The 21440-nt window shown below is 48.8% G+C and overlaps 1 protein-coding gene across 2 annotated transcripts in view; it reads right to left on the reverse strand.

Moving 5' to 3' along the window:
- Window positions 1-21440, reverse strand: part of LOC138514207 (uncharacterized) — a 551131-nt gene that overhangs the window by 366225 nt on the left and 163466 nt on the right. The gene's annotated exons all lie outside the window — the stretch shown is intronic.

Below are 21440 nucleotides of genomic sequence, written 5' to 3' on the forward strand. Positions count from 1 at the left end.
TCCAAAATAGTCTTCTCCCACTGCAACCCAGCCTTCTTTTTGTCAATTCCCTCGACCCCACACTCTTAGCTTTCACTGGTCCCTTTTCCTACGACAGATTTTGGATACCCCTGGGGGAGGGGGGATGGAGGAGGAATAATAAGACAACCGATAAGTCTAGGCTCTCTGGATTGCTCTGTGTGGTGGGGAGGTGTCGCAGTATAAAAGCCTGATAGCATTAGCAATATTATTAAAAGTTCCCAAATTGCAAACTCAGTTACATTATTCATATGAAAGTGATAAATGCCCTCAGCTAATCAGAGGCTAGGTGCACTGACAATCTGAAGGCAAACACAGTGATTTGTCATTTACATTATGCACAGAGGTGTAGCCATCTCTCAGACAAAGGGGCAGGTACCTCGAGTGTCTTGGGACAGCAGCATTGGTCCCCACACGCTGACTTTAAGCCAATTAATTGCATAGGAGGACCAAGTGTGTCCTTATTGAAAGGGATTCCAATACAGACCTTGATCTCAACTCCTGTTCTAATTGGGTTTAATAATTGCCACTTTACTTTTCTGAACAGTACTTTATGTTTAAAGTGTATTACACAATATATTATTTCTGCATGTATGTTGCATATACAGCGTCATAACATACTGTAACCATTGGTCATTTTCTAATTAAAGATCCTTTCTACATATCATACAAACATGAGAATAAATCTTATTCTATGTGCACCCATCATCGCACTCCAGCTTGTTGATAGGAGTTTTGACCAGGTATATTACATAATTTATCAACAAACACTGTGCCACGAAATCCTTAATTTACAAAAGGATATGGTGTGAAGAAGACATGAAAAGTGAGAGAAAGGATGAGTAATATGATGGCCTGAATGTAAGAAAGTTGTTAGGCTGTCTAGTAAAGACAGATTTTGAGAGCTTGAGTCAATTAAATATGTGGCAAAAAGCATCATCGTTTAAATCCTCCTAGAGGTTTGCATTGAGCCAGGTCATAATTTTCTAGTCAGCCTTTAGCTGGGTGCGCATAATAGGGGAGCCAGACTCCTCGAATAACAAAATCCATAGAGAGAGGGTTTAAAGTGTTAAAATGTTTTACAAGGATATCCAGACTGTTTCAATACAATTTTGATTTATTGCAATGAAACAGTACATATTTCAAATCAGCCCCTTTTTGGTCTTGCACTTCCAGTATAGATGACTCGCACATCCCCACCATGCACTGTACTGGGTGTCCAGAGCTTGATGAAATATAAACAGCTTAGGTGGGACTGGCTGACGTAGCAATAGAACTCCCCCATTTGTCCTGATTTCATCCAACTCAAAGGACAGGGCCAACTCCTCCACTTTCAGTTGCCTCATCAATGTCAGCCTGATGTGCAAGCCTCCTCAAATGTGTATGCATACAAGAAAAAGAAACATCTCACACAACATGCTACTTTTTACAACTTCTTACCAGATTAGGTTTGCCTAATATTTCAAATCATTCATATTGGTCTTGTTTGTTTAACTCACTTTTGGCACCAGAAATATAGAAGAGTTATTAACCCATTTATTTCATTGCTAAAACAAATGGCGCCTCAACGACTTTGCTAAATATTAAGAAAGGGGGCTGGTTATTAGGCCAAATTCAAGTTATCGATTCTAAGATGGATTCGGAGGAGCCGAAGGATAAAATTCAGTGTGCCCAATAGCTCAGTGAAAGGAGCAGACCAATTTGACTAAATCAGATTTACAACTAAACTGACCTGGAAGCTGCAAATTCTAAATAGCAGGGTCTCCCATTTCCAATGTTAAGTGACAATTCTTTACTTAAATAGGAAATGCGTCAGCTTGGATATTTCAATCTCACTGAAAGTAGTTTGGGAATAGGCTGTCAAAACTACACTGAATTGTGGGGTGGTGCAAACCAATAGTCTGAGCCTACAGAAATAAAAGTCTTCCACGCCATGCTACAGCTCCCCAATTGCACATCTTTGATTTGTATAGGGTTAGATTTGGAAGTTAGCCCCGTCATTGAGAGGGCAAAACTCACCCTCTACTCTTCTAGGTCTAGAAGAGTGAGGATGTCTTCTGATGCGCTTTAGAAGAAGTGTATTGCTTGAAAGCAGCTATTTGTACTCCTTGATTTAAATACGTGAAATAAATCTGCTTCGATATCTGCCTGCCAGACTTCACCCACATCAACTTAACGCACATCAATTATTTAGATGTTTTTTTAAAAACATTTTTTTTAAGGTTTTAAATCGTTAGGCTCGATAACAACAGCCTGATCTCATCGCCCATAACTACTAATCGGGGGATAAAACAGGGGTGCTCTCTTGCCCCCTCCCCTGTTATTTAACATCTACCTATCTGAACTCCCCAAGGCTCTGGAAGCGGCTCAAACTTGCCAACCTAAACTAATGGGGACTAAAGTTTCTTGCAAGTCATATGCAGACGACCTCATCATCTTTCATCACACTTTTGCAGGACTAAAAAGATCTATAGAAGTCCTGCTAAAATGCACTTTGTAACACAACCAGATACTAAATATTGATAAAACCAAGCTAATGCATTTCTCGCACAAAAGGGTGGCGATCCCAACAATGATAATTGACGGGAATGCATTGAGAGAGTGCACAGTTATAAAAATCTTGAGGTCGAATTTACTACCAAGGCCGACTACGCTGACCCAAAAAGAGGAAGCGTAAGGCGATTTCGAAAATGAACATGCTATATCGATGTGTCAGATCCGCCTCTGGGTTTACCCTTAATGGGGTATTGACAACATATACGCAATGCCTTTGTCCCTCCGTACTGTTTGGTTTGGATGTCATTGACATGAAAAATCTTGCATGGTTGGACATTCCGGAAGGAAAATGTTGGCGTAGAATGCTGTGGTTGTGCCCTAGCGTCCCCATGGAAATCTTCCATCTTGAGTAGAGCTTTACCTCTCTGTCCGCTAAGGCAATTAAAAGGCTTCTCTTTTTAAAGGCTCGTAAGGCTCCTGTTTGCCCCATACTAAACTTACTGTGACAACTTCCTTTGACTACTGAATATACCACCTTGCCCTCGCTTGTTGGTGCAGACTTTGGAAATATTTGCTGGAATCAAGTTTGGAATGACAGCCTTCTCAGATTGTCCAGGCAACTAGTAAGAAAACTAGAACAGTAGGATTGGTGCGAGAACTAGGCACATCTTGCAAAACTTTCCAGCCATCAGACTATTTTGGACTAAATCGTCCATAAATACAAATCCCCACAAGGCCATTTACTGCTCTGTCCTTGCCCTGAATTGGGAAGATTCTTGCTCCTAGTAAGAATTGGCAAACTTCCAGTCTTGGCCTCAGTCTGAGCAGGGTATACCTAAAGGTACAAGGAGCTGCCGCTTTTGTAGTATAGGGTCCAAACTGAAGTCTGCCCAACACGTACTGGCTAAATGCGAAGTATATGGTGATTTGTGGCTGGGACCTTTTGTACATGACTGTAATACCATCAAGTCTGAATCTTTTTGGGGCTACTGTATTAACTCTGGAACCAAGTCAATGCACATTATACTTTACAATATTCGGAAGGCAATCAAGTTGCACTAATACCTGCGAAAATGTGTGTCTGGGCCTTTCCATGTCTTCCATTTCAAACCCCACTTGACATTTGAATATGTTGTATTGATCTTTCATATGTTCTACTATGGAGCTATCACTGTATGTATAGATATTTGTTGTCAGCTTTTAACTGTTTTAGCATTAGTATGAATGTATCCGATTATCTTATATAATGATGAAATATTTTATCTCAATTCTTTTATCCACCTTTGGAACTAAATTGCAATTGAATTTGACCTTGATCATCTATTCATGTATTGTAACTTTTGCTATTTGTCTTTGTTAATTTGCTAATTGTTGTTCCTATTGTTTTTTTATATTATGATACAGCTCTTTGAGCTATAACATAATTATAGTAAATGTAATTAAAGGTTTTAAACATGGCAAAAGGAAAAGCAAGAAGCAACATCCAGGGCACAATAAAACAGACCACTTTTTTTTGCGTACTTTTCCCCCACCCAACCCACGCCACAGCAGCCCCCATAATTCAACAACATGGCATACAGTGGAAGTACAACAAAGTCTTCATATAGCTACAGGCCCATTTCAAAAGCAGCATACCCCTAAACTTCATGGGGATCTATACGGGTGGATGGGATATCAACTAGTATGAAAATAATGCGGGCCAAGGCATCAAAAACAACTCTTTCCAACCGCATGCATTTAGCAAGAGACTGCTCCCTCTTTCCCCCCGGTCTCCTCGACAACCCATTTACACAACTGCACTCCCACCATGCAGGTCACACTGATCTTCTCCATCAAATAGATGTCTTTAGCTTTTGACAGCCATTCACCATGTCCCGGCAACCTCTCCCACTTCCACTGGCTAGCCAAGCAGGTTCTGGCAGCCAACTGAAAATGTGCCAAGCTCCTACATTCACCATCCCTCTCTTCCAGCCCAAACACCAACATGGGGTACAAGGGGCTCAGTTTCCTCTCAACCTCCTTCACCCAACCAAACACCTCAGCCCAATACATCTACACTGTCACAGGCCCACCACATATGCCACTATGTGACACTACCCGCATCCACACCAACAATACAGGCTAATTCCGACAAACATATTAGAAAGGCGGCGGGGGGGCGTGGCTTGGAGCCGACGCGATGCAGTCGCTCCTCTAAAGCCGCCCGTGGACGGCCCGCTGCTTCAGCTAAAATTGCGCGGTTCCTGTGGCCTATACGATCCATCGACGCCAGCTATGTGGATCGGAACCGACGGGGCACTAGCGGCTCAAAGATGAAAGCTGGGAGAGGGGGCACTATGTCTGTACTCGTTGCCCGAATTCCGGTCCCCCCTCTCGGCTCGGAGAATCCAAGATGGCGGGCGCACGTATGATGGCGGCCACAATCAGGAGTCGGTGGCGATCCTCCCCGTACCACTCGAGCCGGAGGGGACGGACGGACATCCGGATATCCAGACAAATGGGGACTATTTTCATCGGCCGGCGAGGGCGGCCCGGGCCCCTCCCTGGAATCGGCGAAGAGCCCCGCATATATCGGCCCCGTTTTGTGCACCCTCTCCCTTTTCCTCCTGGGGCGCCCCGGCCCACGCCGCCTTACAGCTACACATCAAGCGGACAGCGATCTACGCGGCTGCGTTAGTGGCCCACCTGGATGCTCGGTGGGGCCTACCTTCCGGCTCATGGACATATGTAACGGCCCTAGAGGCGATTCAATTCCTGGAACGAAGATGGGAGACCCTCCCCCCCAACGGTTGGCGGCGGGAGCCTTCAGCGGGAGCCCCTTGAGAGATTTAAGGTAGGCCTAGCTTGCATGCGCTTCTCCCTGAGCTCTTCCTGGGGTGCACCGGCCCACGGTCCTGCTCCTCGTCACCGCTACATCGCTCCCGGCTGCCATTGTCCTGCCTCTAACTAGCGCGATGTCCAAGCAACAAAAGACCACCAAGTCTTCGGACATAGCAACTCTGCTGACCGCTTCTGACAAAGCTAAAAAACAAGATTCCTGCTCCTCTATCTCACGGGAATCCCTAGATAACAAGGGACCTTTGGCGACCAAAGAAGATATTCGTGAATTCATGGCGGATATCAAATCAGAATTTCGCTCTTGTATGGCAGAACTCACAACTAAACTGGAAAGCACAGACAAAAAGGTCTCGGAGGTTGAACAAAGAGCAGGAGTTGTTGAGGATCATATCCAAGACCATGCCTCTGCGCTAACTGAGGTCCAACGCTCAATCGGACTATTGCAGGACAAGTGCGACATCCTGGAATACAAGCAAGAGGACCACGAAAATAGGGCCCGGCGCAATAACCTCTGCATTCGGGGGGGTTCCCACCTCGATCCCGGACAAGGGGTTAGCTGAATATGTGGGCCTCTTTTTCCAATCTCTTCTCCCTGACCACGAAGATTCACTGCTTCTCCTAGTTCGCACCCACAGGCTGATCCCCGACGCGGAGTGGAATCGGATGGCCCCCCCCCGATGTCATTACTAGGGTGCACTTCTTTACTACGAAGGAAGCCATCTCGGCAATAAACCGCTCCAAAGACGAAATTACATTCCAAGGGACTTCTCTCCAGATCTTCCAGGACCTTTCTCCGCTTACTCTTCAATAGAGGCGAGCCCTTCGGCCTTTAACCGCTCTTCTTCAGGCTCAAAAAATCTGCTACAGATGGCTCTTTCCCACAACTTTGCAATTTTCCTACAAGGGCTCACTCAGGAAAATTAGCCACCTGGAAGATGCTACCGACATCCTGCACCCAGATGCTTCCAAACCCTCGTCTTTCCCGCCCTCCGAAGCAGCGGCTGATTCAAACCTGCTGGTGGCCTCCCCTAATCCCACACAAGACTCTTGGTCGAGGGTTCCCAGATTCCGGAGGAGGAACTAGCCAGATACAACCCCATGATGGAGCTTCCACCTCGATCCCGGCTCTCAGTCCGGCACCATGATCCGATCTGCACCCTCAGGAACACAGATAAGCTTTATTCTCCAAGCAGCGGGCATTATTCCATGGCCCATGCCCGGTTCCAAGGCACAATCCATCTAGGAGTCCTTGGAACAAACCACTAAGATTACTCATAAGGTTAGCCATGTTGGCTACACACTGTTCGATGGCCCCGTTGGCCAAGGGAGGCATTAGACCCGCAAAAGGTCAGCCACCCTCAGTTAAAACTCGGTCCCCCCGTTGGCGGCCCGAGAAACAACCCCAAAGGCAGGTTGGGGAATGGCTACACACTCGGCGACATGATGGCCGATTCCTCTACATCTCCCCCTCTCCCCCAGGACTCGACAACCTCCCCGGACCTGGTCCCGGAACATCGAACTCTGAGGTTTGTCTCCCTGAATGTCAAAGGACTAAATTCACCCGCCAAATGCAAGTCTATCCTACAGAAGCTTCAGAACGACGGTGCAGCTGTGGCTATGCTACAAGAACCCCATCTGCTGCCGGCAGACCACAGCCGCCTGCGCTCCCGAGACTTTCCGAAGCAACTTTTCGCGTCTGGGAACTCCAAGAGGGGTGGCACAGCTATCCTATTTGGGAGGGGTCTGAACCCTCAGATTCTAGACTCCATAAACTGCCCAGAGGGACGGTACATGGCGGTGAAATGCCTACTACTAGGACAACTCTATTCTATAATCTCTGTATACGCACCCAACTCAGGCCAGGCGCTGTTCTATGAATCCCCGAGTACAACTCTCTCCCCGTTTTTGGAAGGCCAGATAGTGATTGGAGGGGACTTCAATGGGGTCCCGGACCCCACGAAAGACAAGTCACACCCACCCAGTGCTGGAGACCTCACCATAGCCCTGGCTCTCCTACAACTATTTAGAACTTTGGGGGTGGTGGATTCATGGAGAGTACTCCACCCATCCGAAAGAGACTTTTCCTTTTTATGTCCACCGAACCTTCTCCAGGATAGATCTTCTAGTGTCCCCACAAATCTTCACGTTTACTAACAATGTGACAATTGGCTCCAGAATCTTGTCTGATCATGCTCCGGTGACCCTGGAAATCCGAGTGCAGGAACCAGCTAACCCCCAACAGCGCAGATGGACTCTATGAAGGCAGTAGTGCGGGGTGAACTGATTGCGCAAGGAGCGGCCTATCATAGACGCAAGCGTCAAACTCGCCAGGGCCTTGAGGAAGATCTTAAAAATGCAGAAAGGACCCATAAGGAGAAGGGCTGGACCCCTAAAACTCAGCGGGCCATCCGGATAGTACAGAAAAAGATCAATGCCCACTATGCTGAACACACTGCACACCAAATGGCAAAAGCAAAACAGTTTTATTATGCTAAAAACAACAAAGCAAATAAGCTACTAGTGGCCAAACTTGCCAAGACGAAGAGGAACAATACAATTGTGGGTCTGAGGGACCAACGAGGCAAGATCCATTACGCTGACCAGGACAAACTGCAGCTCGCTGCGGCCCACCTGACTCAGGTGATGACCGCTCCAGCGAGGGACATGGAGGAACAGAAGGAATACTTACGGGGTGCAGCGCTTCCCCGGCTAAAAAGAACAGCCTGCGACTCTCTGGAGGCGCCGATTACTGATGAAGAAGTGGACGAGGCAATAAAAGCTCTTAAATCCCAAGCCCCTGGCCCCGATGGCTATACAACCAGGTTCTACAAGATTTTCAAACCCCAACTATTAGCACCTTTGGTACAGTTGTTTAACTCGTTCAGGACCACGGGCACTGTAACCCCGTCCATGCAGGAGTCAATTACGGTCTTACTACCTAAACCTGGAGGCGATCCGAAGAACCCTGCATCATATAGACCCATTGCCCTGCTCAACATAGATGCGAATATTTACTCTAAAATCCTGGCATCTCGTCTGTCTGGATTCTTGCCGGAGATAATCAGTGCGGATCAGAGTGGCTTCCTCAGACATCGCTCCACGGTCAATAACATTCGAAGAGCCTTGGATCTGGTGGAACTCGCCTCCCGAGATTCCCGGGAGTTGGTGCTCTTGGCCCTGGATGCGACCAAGGCGTTTGACAAAGTGGATTGGACTTTCATGAGGCTCACCCTTGAGGCTTTTGGATTTGGCCCGGAGTTCTGCACTATGACGCTGGCAAATTACAAAGCCCCCAAAACCCTTCTCAGAGTTAACGGCACCCTCTCCTCCCCCCATCAACCTAACTTGCGGAACCCGACAGGGATGCCCGCTGTCGCCACTTCTCTTCGCTTTAATTATGGAACCGTTTGCCCAGCGGATCAGGTTGAATCCTGCAGTCGAAGGCTTCCAGTCAGGCCCGGCACAACACAAGCTGGCCCTCTATGCAGATGATGTCCTCCTGACTATCACGAAACCCCGCTCCTCCCTCCCTCAAGCCCTGGCTGAGATAACGAGCTATGGCAGGGTCACAGGCCTCACAGTCAACTACCGGAAATCAGTCGCCATGGGAGTGGGCTTGACCCGAGAAGCCCGAAAAGCCCTGGTTCCGCTGTGCCCAATACAGTGGACGACCAAAGGAATTAGATACTTGGGAGTTCAGATCCCGGCCAGTCCAAGCGAGACCCATCGGGCCAATTTTCCCCCATTATTTACAAACTTGGAGGCAGATTTGAGACGCTGGTCGACACAGGAGATATCGCTGATGGGCTGTATAACAGCCTGTAAGATGAACTTACTACCGATATTTCTGTATGCATGCTCCACACTCCCGGTGCCGGTTCCGGCGCCAGCCCTTCAACGCTTACAGAAGAAAATGCTGCAGTTTATTTGGAGGGGGAAAAAGCCCAGGATCCCTAAATCCACGATGCTGGGCAACACGAAATTGGGTGGGCTCGGGGTCCCTGACTTGCAGAAATACCAAATGGCGGCTCACCTGTCTTGTGGATACATCATTGCAAGTCCTCACCAACCGCCCTAGATGGGTGGACCTCGAACAAGCGCAGTTACCCCTCCCGCTACGCTTTCTCCCACATGTTACCCCTCCGGAACGGCGACAGTGGCGGAATCTCCTGGCATCCACCAAATGCACCATTTCGATGTGGGACAAGGCGTTGAAACAGAAGAGGATCCCGACGGGGCTCAGCCCCCTCTCCCCAGTGTTTATGACCCAGACCTTCTCTCCTGGTCTGTCTCCCTGGAATTTTAAGGCCTGGATTGCAGGAGGCCTAGAGACCCTGGGTCAACTTTTTGAAGGGGGCCAACCCTGCACCATTGAGCGATGCAAAGAACTCTTTAGGATCCAGGAACAAGATAGGTTCACATATACCCAGCTACGCCACTGTTGCACCCATCCACAGACTCGCCAGGCGGCTACTCGTCCCCCCCCCCACAGCCATCGAATTGACCCTTAATGAGCTTCCGCCCCGAGGAAGAATCTCCACTCTATACAAGCGCCTCCAAACGGACTTCCTAACCTCCAAGACCCGGTATATGGCCCTATGGGAGGCGGACCTGGGCCATCCGATTGAAGACCAACAGTGGGTTGACATCTGGTCCCGGGCTCACACCTCCTCATCATCATGCATCACGAGAGTGTGCCTACAAGATCCTCCTCCGGTGGTACTACCCTCCCCTAAGACTCCACCACATGAACTCCACGATCAACCCTCAATGCTGGAGGCAGTGCGGCCGAATAGGCTCCTTCTTCCACATGTGGTGGTCCTGCCCCAAGGCCCAAGCCTTTTGGAAACAATGCCTGGCGACGATAGCGGACATCGCTCAGGTGCGACTGCCCTTGGCCCCCGAACCTATCCTCCTTGGAGCACCGGTCCCCGGGATCTACCCCAGGTCTGGCCCCAAGGCCAAACTATTATCACAATGCCTACTTGCAGGCAGGAACATGATAGCCTGCACCTGGAAAAGGACGGAAGGCCCTCTCATGCCTTTCTGGTGGATGAAAGTCTGGGGCATCCTGATCGCCGAGAAGGTGACGGCTGCCGGGGCAGGCACCTTGCATCGCTTTCACAACATCTGGGGTCCGGTATTGGAGTTTGACCAAAGGTTCCCAGCCCTGACTTTCAAGCCCCAACTGGCCAGGAGAACTATTCAGGATGGAGACCCCCTACAGGGACGTGAAGAAGGAACTTGACACCGAAGGGTGGGGTGGGAGGAGCGTCAAATGGTATTACTGTATGCTACGTGTCGCAAGTGATTAAGCTTTGTATTGCTATAACCTGCCTGTTTAAAACAAACACGTTTAAAAAAAAAAAGAAAGGCGGCAGGGTCAGATTGACAGCGATGAAGAATGCTGTGGAGCTTATATTGGCACAATCCAGGTGTCTTTAACGCTCTATGGCACATCAGCTGCCACATCAGCTGCCACAACCCCTCATCAATCTCCTTGCCAAAATCCGTCTGCCATCTACCCCAGAGGACCTCCGTTCCACTAACAGAAGCCGCTGTACTAAGGGAGCCCCACCCGGCCCATAGAGTCGGGGGGCTGCCCTGCAGTACTTTAAGACGAGATAGCTGCACCTCAAGATGGATGGGGGTGCAGGGTCTCTTATTCCAACACCAATAAATAAGGACAACTCAATGGTTTGGCAAAGGGGAGTCAGTTTAATGACAAGAAACGGGGAAACATGGACATCAACAGCAGTGCGACAGCCCGTCTCGCTTTAACTCCCCAGTGCTTCACACAACACATAACTTTTATACTCAAAACGTGTCATAATCTGACGTGTAACACTCAAAAGTTAACATGCAATTCTATTGGTTGGAAAAAGGTAACTTTAATATAGGTGCTATATCTGTATATGGTAACGAAGTGAAGGGATTGGGTAAATGCTGTCAGGTGGGCATCTAAGCCCTTCCTTAAAAAATGACTACTGTAGACGTCACTAAAAGTACGACGTCTCATTGGTTCTACTAACTATAGGACCCTCGATTATTTGGTCCATTGTGATTGGGTTGGCATCAACCGCATGCATAACTTTCCACTTTTCCTAGCAGCACGCAGAATGGTCAACCAGGGGCAGGATGTCCCTTAGCTCACCCTGCCCTCCTCCAATCAATCATCACTTTATGAGCTAAGTGTCAATTAGTTCACTGTGGTTGGCTCTGAAATTGCATCTTCTTTCTGGAAAAAGTTTTGATATCTTTATCTGGGCAAGTGCCAGGTGTAGGTGTGAAACCGTGTCTCTCCTCGCTCAGCTGGTCACGTGCTAGCACACCCTGGATTTGCCTCGTTTCTCTCCATTTATGCATTTGATTTTCGTTTCACCCCGCCACCTGCATTCGCTTTCTTATCTCGATTCTTCAGAGGCAGGATATTCTGTTCTTAGCTTCAATTAAAAGTAGCTACTGTCTACAGCTTCTATCTACATGGCCTCGGCTTCCCTGGCACGAGCTGCCTCCGCCGAGTTTCGATTCAGCCTTTTTCCTCGTGATGCTAAAATATGAAGCTTCTTGCGTTTGACCTGGAATAACCTGGGATGGTTCTGCTTTTTATGCAAAGTGGATTCACACTTATAATATCGTGCTTTGTTTTGAGGTAGATTATGTACGATGGCGCTTGCTGCTCTATTATTCTACTAAGCATTGCAAGCCGCACTATTTTCTTCAGCTTCTTGCGGTTCCATGCATATGTACAGGCGTTAGTTGAACATATTCACCATGCTTTCAGCTTAAGCTCCCTTGTGTTTCAACAATGTTCTCTTCCTTTAGGTTCATGATATCTTTATTCATGGCGTTTCGTCTTTTTGTGTCATCCTTGGGTCGTCATATCTTTATCTGTGTGTTAGTTTTGGGCCTTTGTGACGTCACCATTCTCCCTTCATTAAGGATTTTCTGGCTTCTTCCTGTACAGTACTTAAGCAATCTTCATTTCGTTTCATTTGCTTGCAGGGTTTTCTCAATGGGTACCCCACTGGCCATGGTTTGGTTATTGGTACTTCAAGGTGTTTTTCTTCTAATAGGCACTGGGCAGAGCCCCACTGCGGCTCTCTGCTGGTTTATTTGCTCATCATACGTCACATATTTCGGTGTAAACGTTCCTGGTACTTCAAAATGGGTGACTGGAGTGCAGGCTATATTTTGGACCTCCTCTACAACGCTACCGGCACCCCATACAGGACCAAAATCAACCTACTTGTGTCTGAATATGTATCTAATATTTTCTCAGTCTGCGTCAACTCCCTCTGTATCTGCGATTTCCATTTGTCCGCCATACAGACCCCTTTGATCCGTAGGTAAGAGAATTTTGAAAGTCTTCCTATAAGCAGAGCTTCTTCGAGCTCCTTAATGGAGATAAATGTGCCTTCCCACCACAGTTGCTCCACTCTAGCCAGACCCCCCCCCCCCCTCGAACCAAGCCTCCTACACCCCCACCCCTTAAATCCAGGATCTCCTCCCTTACACTTGGTGCCCACAAATGGCTCATGGGTAACAGCCACGAAGTAACCCCCCCCCACATTCCCACTCATTACACCCAGATAGTGTATTCTCGGATCCTATGCAGTGTTTTGCCGCCTAGGAACCAACAAATACTCCACTACCATTGCAGGCTTCATGTGTTTTCCAAGAGCACCCACTGCCTCCCCTTATCCTCCCGTAGAGGAGGATACAAATAAATAAAATACAAATCCATCAACTGTGCCACTTTATAATATAGAAAAGGTTCTGGCAACCCCACCCCCCCCTCTCCTTGGGGGGCACCCAAGGCTTCCTCCCCTGCCACAGGAAACGCAGCATGCGCCCCTTAGCCTCCTGAAGCAATGCATCATGCACAAGTATCAGGAGCACCTGAAAGAGAAACAGGATCCTAGGGAGGAAGTTCATTTTTAGTTGTCCCATCCAGGAAATCTAACGTTTCTCCCACTTAGAGGGGCCGGAGGTAATTGGTGTCACATAAAACCCAGCCTGCGGGTGATAACCACTCCAAGGTAATGAAGAATCCCAAAACGCACATCCGTCCCCAGTTGTTCCAATACCCTTACATCCCTAGCTCTGTCCTCATCGAAGGGGAACAGGATAGATTTAGCCCTACTGATCTTAAACCCAGAGAGTTCACCATACTGACTAATTACATGTATTGCTGCCGGGATTGAGGTATGCGGGTTCCGCACGTGGAGCGGCACATAATTAGCGTACACTCCCAGCTAAAAAAACGGAAAGTCGCCAACCCAAATCCCTTCCACCTGAGGGGTATTCTTGAGCATCTTGGCCAATGGATCCATCGATAAGGCAAACAGTAAGGGCAAGAGCAGTCACCCCTGCCTAGTCCCTCTATGTAACGAAAAGGCCCTGGAATACCATCCACTGTCCGCTACTCTAGCGGACAGGCACGAGTACAGTGCCCAAATACATTTTGGGACATTCCCCAAACACACATTTCCCCAAAACCGCATAAAAGAAGGTCCAATCGACCCCATTAAAGGCCTTCTCCGCATCCAAGGCCATGATCATTGGATTCCCTCCCGTCCCACTGGCCATGTCCATCAAATGCAGGGTCTTCTGCAAGGTGTCTGCCCCCTGTATCTCCCTTACTAAACCCCACCTGATCAGTGGGGACCCAGCAAGGCATCAGATCCTTGAATATAGAGGCCAACATCAGAGTAAAAATCTTTGCATCCACGTTGTGCAGGCATATTGGCCGATAGGACATGACCTTGGATCACTTCCCACCCTCCCTGCTAGGAATCGCTGAAATCAAAACCTGACAAAAGGACTTGGGAGCCCTCCCAGTCACTAGGATATGGTTAAAGAATTTGACCAAATATGGAGAGACACCACGCAAAGTACTTCTAAAACCCTGGTGTAAACTCATCGTCCCCGGGAGCTTTCCCAGCTACAGCTTACGAATCGCAAGGAGGACCTCCTCTGGCCTAAATGGAGCATCCAGCGCCAATACCTCGTAGTCACTTAACCTAGGGAGCGCTAGATCCCTCAAATATAACTGCGTCTCCACAGTCAACCCGCTTCTCAGAGCCATACAGGCCCTCATAAAACGTTGCAAAGCTCTCTGCTATCCCCTACGCGGACATATCTACATGGCCTTCCCCACCTTCAATCCCATTCACCCATCTTCCAGCTCTCTGTCCGTGCAGACAAGCAGCCAAGAGCCCATCTGCTGTGTCCCCCTTTTAGTAATATCTCTGCCTCAGGAATTGCAGTGGTAGCACAACCTACCCAAGCTCAAGACTTTTCAATTCCTCCCTTTTAGTCTTTACCTCCTGTATTAACCTCTCCCTACCGTCAAAGCTGACCTGTTCGCTCTGCACCAAGGAGTCGATCTCACCTGGCAACGTAACCTGAAGAAGGTTTCTCTTTCTCATCCTTGCTCCCTCCCGAATCAACAATCCACGGCAGGTGGCCTTAGCTGCCTCACAAACAGTGCAATAATCCACCTCCCCATGTTGTTAAACCCCAAATCGGGAGGCTGGAGCTGTCTCCATACATCCAGCAATCCGTACCCATCTAAACATTCTTGGAGACCTACCTGTCTGATGTTCCGAACCTCCAATGGCCCTCCTGTCCAGCAGAGGGTATGCCCACATATTCAGGTCTCCCCCCAGTTTCACAAGTTCCCTAGCTTCCCCCAACAATTGGACCAACATCTCTGCAAAGAAAGGTTTCTGCCCTTGATTGCGGCAGTATATAATCAAGAAGAAAAAAAAAGGTCAAAAAAAGGTCAACCAGACAACACCGCTGGTGCCTGAATAATAAAAATGTGTGAGCAACCAGAAGGTCTTCCTACTTCCACTCCCCCGGGATCGTCTATGCAGGTGGCCTGGGAAAGGCCATCGCTTTTGGATTCTGCCCCTGGGGGCGGACAAGCAATAGGGGGGCGGGGGGGAAATCAACTGGGTGAGGGGTCTTGGGGGGCGGGGGGGGATTGGAAGAGAGATCCATGGATGAGATGCAGTATTCTCCATCTTCCTTTCCAAAAGCAATCCCTATACCAGAGAATGTTATGGGATATTGTTCATCCAGTCCCATGATGTCAGAGAACGGTAGAAAACAGTGTTACATTAGACGGGAACAAAGGAAGAGGACAGGTAAAAATAAGAAATGGTATCCCCCTTATTCTCAGGATAGCCAACCTGGTATTTTCCACAACCTTTATGGGTCATAGTAATTGTGTTCCATTTCGCTCTCCCTTTAAACTGTATGATAATACTGGGACAAAGAACAAACACCTAGGAGCAATGAAAATTACGTGCATTACCCATGCAAGTACTGGGATGAAGAAGAGGCCTGAAGGTCAGGCATGTCCCACTAATTCATCCAACTATGGTCGGGCAAGACTAACCCTCAACAATCCCCTTTATCCCATTAGCCCAACCCAGGTGCATTAGCCCAGCCCAGTACTTGCACCCTTGCTTCCCTCTCCCCCTCCCCCTTGCCCCCACACCCCCTTCTCTCCTATCACACCTGATGAGGTCACTAGAGTTGTCCGCTCCATGAATGTCTCCTCCAAACAGGTTTCCCCAGTGGACGGCTGTGAAACGGGACATGGAGAGATGGGCGGGGGCAAGGCTGTCCTGGATGGCGCGACTGAATTCTATAAAGATGGTGGTTCTCCCCAAATCTTTGTTCTTGTTTCAAATGTTGCCGATATCCATACCCACGTCTTTCCTAACCGAGGTGAAGAGGGTCTTGTTGCGATTCCTCTGGGCAGAGAAGAAACACTGGATAGCCTATGAGACACTAACTCGGCCAAGGGGGGTGGCAATTGGGGGCAGGGGGCGGGGGGAATTCCCAGATCTGGCAATATATCACAAGGCGACCCAGTTACGAGATTTGGTGGACCACTTCAACCCGGGTTCAGGGAAACAATGGGTGGCAATGGATAACTAGGTGCTCGCCCCGGTTACATTGGACGAGTGGTTGTGGGTTCTCAGGGCCCGCATACCAAACAGAATTTTGCACCACACCGTTCTGGAGGTTCTATGGTCACTCTGGAAGGGGAGAGGGGATAACGGGTGGCTTACAACGTGGCCATCACCTTTAAGTTGCATCTGGGCACCTCCACTTCAGGATGGGATTGAAGAGCCACTTGCGTTTCAATTATGGTATGAGGCGCGACTCAGCAGGGCAGGATAATTGCGGGTAGAGGAGGCTTTCATGTCTTTGAGGGAACCTGGAGGAAGCCCTGGGTTTGGGCAAACTATCACCCTTTCGTTTTCTACAATTAAAAGGGGGCCTGTCCGAGGAGAGGTGGGGGGAAAACCTCAGGAGGGAACTGACTTAGAGAGATTTATGATTACACAGAAGGGGTCTAGATGGCTGATAGCCGGATTGTACAAATTGCTTCTCTTGGCAATCCCGAGGGTACCTCCCCGCGAGAGTAAAATGGGGACAGGACCTGGGCAGAGATATCGAAGATGCATTGTGGGCTCGGATGTGCAGACAGGCCCAGTGCTCCACCACGTCCTTACAGTATCGGCATGAAGCCCTTAAAGTGTTACATAGGTGGCACTATCCCCCATTGATGATAGCCCGGATGAGAGATGGATACGACCCACACTTCTGGAAATGCCATAGTGAAAGGGGAGAATAAATTCATATGTGGTGGGGCTGTTCCAAGGTGCAAACATACTGGGGGAAGTCTTGTCATGGCTCAAGGGAGTAGATGGAATTCAGCTGGACCTCTCCCCATGGCTTGTTCTCTTTGGGTTGGTCACCGAGGAGGAATCTGAAATGTAACAGGGGCATATGTTTCAAATCATGTTGGTGGCAGCAAGATGTTGCCTGGCTCAATTGTGGAAGAATCCACAAATGCCTTTAGAGAAGGAATGGGTCGGCAAGACTAGCACCATATATGACATGGAATATTTAACTCACCTTTTGAATGAATCTAGGATTAACCTTGAAAGCGTTTGGCTCCCTTTCTTTGAAATTATGGGTGATACACCGGTCGGTGTTGAGGAGGGGGAGAAGAGGGCGGTGGCGGGAAAGGATGATCCCCTCACAGGGAAGTGACACTTCTGGACTGGGGACTCACGGTGGGGAACGGGAGAGACTCTCACGTGCCTTGGGTTCAGGCATACCTAAGGAGACAGCCCGAAGTTTTATTAATTATCCTATTTGTTTTGATGAAGATGGGGAGCAGGTGCAAGTGGATCTAGATCCCCTGCCCACCTGGCGCCTTCCAGGTTGCCGCTCTTTTTCCCTACTTAAGGAGCCCTCCAGCCTCTTTTAATAATAATAATAATAATTATTATTATTATTGCAGATGGAGAGCAGGTGCAAGTGGATCTAGGTCACCTGGCCTAAGCCACGCCCACCTGGCGCCTTCCAGGTTGTCACTTTTCCCCCACTTAGCAAGCCCATCCCATCTGGTGCCTTCCTGGTTGCCACTCTTTTTCCCCTACTTAAGGAGCCCTCCAGCCCCTTTTCTTTGCAGATGGAGAGCAGGTGCAAGTGGATCTAGGTCACCTGGCCTAAGCACCACCCATCTTCTTAGCCCTGCCTCTTCCTTCCTGCTCTTAACTCTTAGATCAAGGGCGTCTCTCGGCCAGGCGTCCAAAGTGAAGGGCAGATGAAAAGGGCAATTCCTGTTTGGACCAGGAGGATCCAGGGCCTGTACCCATGCTCGGACAGCAGGTAAGCATGCACCAACATGCGTTTACTCCCTCTGTCCCCACAGGCCATCCCCAGCCCCTCTGGTCCCCCTGTGAAGTTCCCATGTTCCCCCCCACCTTCTCCCACACAGGTATTGCCTGTTTTGCTTGATTCTTCTACCTTGCTCCCCCTGTGCCCCTAGCCGACTTCTGCAGGAGTCTGTCCTGATGTATTCTGGTTTGATCATCACCGTCTTGTGGCCAATGCTGGACTTGACTTTTATGGACTTCATTGTTTCACGGTGTGTCACCCTTTCTCAACTCTCATGCTGGACTTCCTTTGCATCTTGTATTCATGGTGGCTCTGAATCATGCTTCATCTTCATCTTGTAACATTATGTGTTACTACTGACTTCTGCAATTGTAATCACTCTCTGTTCTTGCTTCTCCACTCTTTTTGACTGCTTACTCTCTGTTCTCTCCTCTCCCTTTTCCCATCTCCTCCCCTTACTTTATTCTATGCACTTACTCCATCAGAATTGTCCCTGGACATAGTATGATAGTATCCTTGTCTGTCTCCTCCCCCTTCCATGCCCCCCACCCCGGCACTATCTGAAATGTCATCAGGCCTAGTACGATAGTCACTTGTTTTGTTCCTCCCCTCCCTTTCTGCACCCCTCTCCCTCACCTTTTGTTTTTGTCCGGCTCTACCAGAAATGTCGTGAGGCCTTATACGGTAGTCGCCCATCTGTTTCCATTTCCTTCCCACACACCCCCTCCCTTCCTCATCTATGTCTTAGCACTTGCACTAAATGAAATGTCGTCAAGCTGTGTACGATAGTTAATTTCACATCCTTACTGTTCATGGCCTGTAAGAAGGTCATTGTATTTTCCTGTGTTCCCTCCCTTGCCTTGAAGAGCTTTGAAACAGTTTATTTATATAGCGCCTATACACAATCATATCATAAGAATGAGTATCTGTGGCATGAGGGGTGGAAGGGGGGGTAAAGTTGGGACTACTAAGGAAAGTATTGATGGTGTTCCCTGTCGATATAACCTAAATGCAAATAAAAATGAATTAAAAAAATAAATAAAAAATTTTAAAAAAACAGGTTTCCCCCTGCTCTTCCAGAACCATTAAGGGCAATATGGTCTCTCTTGCCTCTGCATTTGCTGATCTCTCCAACCACTCTTTCTACTGGATCTTTCCCCTCCTCCCTCAAGCACACCCTTGTGCGCCCCCTCATGAAAAAACCTTCTGCAGACCCGTCTTGTCCAGCCAACTACCACCCATATCTATCACCCCCTTCCTTGGGAAAATCTTGGGAGAAGCTGGTCCTTCCCCAACTGACCAAACACACTGAACTTGTTGGTTGTCTACACAAGCATCAATCGGGATTCTGAGCATCCAGAGGCACGGAAACTGCCCTTCTGAACACCTGTGAGGAACTGCTTGCATCTCTTCGATTCCAACTCTCCAGCTGTTCTCATTCTACTCCATCTGTCCTCTGCATTTGATATTGTCAACCACTCCATTCTCATAAAACGGCTTCACGATACCCTAGGCATCTTGGAGCGGGCACTGGACTGGCTGACCTTCCTCAGCGACAGTCCTGCCCAGATAATTCTGGGCTGTTTCTCCTCCCCCACCTCCATCTCCATCTCCACCTAGGGCGTCCTCCAGGCCTCCATCCCTTCTCCTTGGCTCTTTAACAACCAACTTGCCCCGCGTGCACACCTCATTTCCACCTTCTCCTCAAACTTTGCGTTATGCAGATGAGACAATAATTCTTCAAACTTCCCTCTGATCCTCTCCCTTCATCTATCATCCCTGACTGTATCTTCCATCCAGTGCTGGTGTACTTCCAATGACATCTACCTCAACACAGATCCTTCCTTTAGGACTCCTGCTCCCTTTTTCTCTCCCTCACTCTGGCCATATTCTATAGGCTCTCCCCCCTTCTCCTTCATCTGAACCAGAAACTTTGGAGTCATCTTTGATTCTCTCTCTCCTTCATCCCTCACATTCTGGACCTTGCCAAGTAGTCCCAATTTCAACTCCACCTCCTCAAAGGAATTCTTCCTTTCCTCACTTTCCTCCAGAAGCTTAATGTCTCTACAGCTCTGGTCCTCTCTAGGCTAGACTACTGCTATAGCCTCTTCCTTAATCTACCCTCTTCCTCTCTACGACCCCTCCAGCTAATCCAGACTAGGGCTGCAAGACTTATCCTTGGCCTCAAGTCAAAGGACTGTATCTCTGCAGCCCTAAAAACTCTCCACTGGCTCCCGGTTGCTGCAAGGATAAAAATCAAATCCCTCTGCATCATCCACAAGGCGGTCTGGGCCAAGGGACCACGCTATCTGCAACTTGCTCTCACTAAATACTCTCCCTCCAAATCTTTACGTTCCTACGGCACCAACTCTGTGTGTTAAATGTTTCACTAAACAGCAAGCTGGTGGCCGATCTCTTTCCTCAGCAGGTTCCCTCCTATGGAACTGCCTCCCCCCCTTCCTCTCTGTCTTGAGCCGGATCGCCTCAAATTCCAGAAGCTCCTCAACACTTTCCTTTTTTTCCCTCCTCCTCCTCTTCCTTCTTCCCCGTTTCCCTCCCTCCCTCGTCTGCTAAACCTCACAGCTGCAGCGATTGGTGACAAGGGCCCTTGTGTCCTCCTGGGTCCAGGCCTCCACTCACACAATCGCCTACAGCCTCCACCCCTCCCAGCACTTTGCCTTGGCACCCACTGGCATGTGCCACCACAGACCTGCTCTTACCTATTTATTGGTGGTTGGCCACTCTACTTAGGCACTTGCAGCTGCTCACTCCCTAGCACTTCCCACTTGATACACCCGGCACTTACCCCCTGCTCCTCCACCCCTTCTCCCTCTCTGCACTTGCACGTTATGAATGCTCACAAGGCCCAGTAGGCCCACCTCTAGCTTACAATATTATATCTAATGAATCCCATGTTCCCTCACATTGCCCTGTGGGTGCTTTGAAACACAATTTACTTGGTGTATAAGTGCCTTACAAATACACAATAAAATAAAAAAATAAAAGCTGCGACAGCAGGCAGAACAGAGTATGGGTCAGAGCGAGAGTCGGCGGCAGAGCACGAGAACAAGTGTGGAATCCGAAGGAGAGGAAAAGCTGAGACGCCAGCATGCCAGAAGAAACCCTTGGGATCCCCGCTGGTCTGGGAGTGCAGGTCAGAGATCCCAACCTTGGCAAGGCGAGCAGCAGGTGCTGCATGCAGGCAGAGGTGAAGCTTCATCCATTAGCTGACTAGTGTGAAGAGAAGCGCCCGGCTATTTGGCAGTCCCCGGGAGGAAGAAACAAAGCGGAGGTGTTGTCGGGAATGGGTGTCTGATACACTTATAAGACCCAGGGTGCTCAAAGGAGGCTGTGCAGATACTAATGGTCTG

Source organism: Ambystoma mexicanum, chromosome 12, assembly GCF_040938575.1.
Source record: "Ambystoma mexicanum isolate Mex_15411 chromosome 12, UKY_AmexF1_1, whole genome shotgun sequence".
Taxonomy (NCBI): Eukaryota; Metazoa; Chordata; class Amphibia; order Caudata; family Ambystomatidae; genus Ambystoma; species Ambystoma mexicanum.